The sequence below is a fragment of the Arachis hypogaea genome, chromosome 2 (genome assembly GCF_003086295.3).
Source record: "Arachis hypogaea cultivar Tifrunner chromosome 2, arahy.Tifrunner.gnm2.J5K5, whole genome shotgun sequence".
Lineage (NCBI taxonomy): Eukaryota > Viridiplantae > Streptophyta > Magnoliopsida > Fabales > Fabaceae > Arachis > Arachis hypogaea.
This window is the reverse complement of record NC_092037.1, coordinates 36989353-36990425: the sequence shown is the minus strand read 5'-3', so window position 1 is coordinate 36990425 and position 1073 is coordinate 36989353. Positions and strand designations below refer to the sequence as shown.

Below are 1073 nucleotides of genomic sequence, written 5' to 3'. Positions count from 1 at the left end.
TCTGTTGCTAAGAAGATGATGGGAAAGGTTTGCCATTGCTAAACCTGTTTCTTCCACCATTATTAAAGCCTTGTTGAGGCTTTTGTTGATCTTTCCATGAGAAATTTAGATGATTTCTCCATGAGGGGTTATAGGTGTTGCCAAAGGCTTCCCCCATGTAATTTACCTCTGCCATTGCAGGGTTTTCAGGATCATAAGCGTCTTCTTCAGAAGATGCCTCTTTAGTACTGTTGTATGTATTTTGCCATCCATTCAAACTTTGAGAAATCATGTTGACTTGCTGAGTCAACATTTTGTTCTGAGCCAATATGGCATTCAGAGCATCAATTTCAAGAACTCCCTTCCTTTGAGGCGTCCCATTATTCACGGAATTCCTCTCAGAAGTGTACATGAACTGGTTATTTGCAACCATGTCAATAAGTTCTTGAGCTTCTGCAGGTGTTTTCTTTAGGTGAATGGATCCACCTGCAGAATGGTCCAGTGACATCTTAGAGAACTCAGATAGACCATAATAGAATATATCTATCATGGTCCATTCTGAAAACATGTCAGAAGGACATCTTTTGGTCATCTGCTTGTATCTTTCCCAAGCTTCATAGAGGGATTCACCATCTTTTTGTTTGAAGGTCTGAACATCTACTCTAAGCTTGCTCAGCTTTTGAGGAGAAAAGAACTTAGCCAAGAAGGCCGTGACCAGCTTATCCTAGGAGTCCAAGCTATCTTTAGGTTGAGAGTCCAACCATGTTCTAGCTCTGTCTCTTACAGCAAAAGGGAAAAGCATGAGCCTGTAGACTTCAGGATTTACTCCATTAGTCTTAACAGTCTCACAGATCCGCAGGAACTCAGTCAAGAACTGGTAGGGATCTTCTGATGGAAGTCCATGAAACTTACAGTTCTGTTGCATTAGAGCAACTAATTGAGGTTTCAGCTCAAAATTGTTTGCTCCAATGGTAGGAATTGAGATGCTTCTTCCATCAAACTTGGACGTAGGTGCAGTATAATCACCAAACATCATTCTTGCATTATTGTTGTTGGGTTCGGCTGCCATCTCCTTTTCTTGTTCAAAAATTTCA

General features: G+C 40.8%; 1 non-coding gene across 1 annotated transcript; it reads left to right on the top strand.

The window, feature by feature from the left end:
- Positions 1 to 545: 545 nt before the first annotated feature.
- LOC112766312 (small nucleolar RNA R71) lies at positions 546 to 649 on the top strand. Its single transcript, XR_003184255.1, has one exon. It is a non-coding gene; the product is annotated as a small nucleolar RNA R71 (small nucleolar RNA).
- Positions 650 to 1073: the final 424 nt, after the last annotated feature.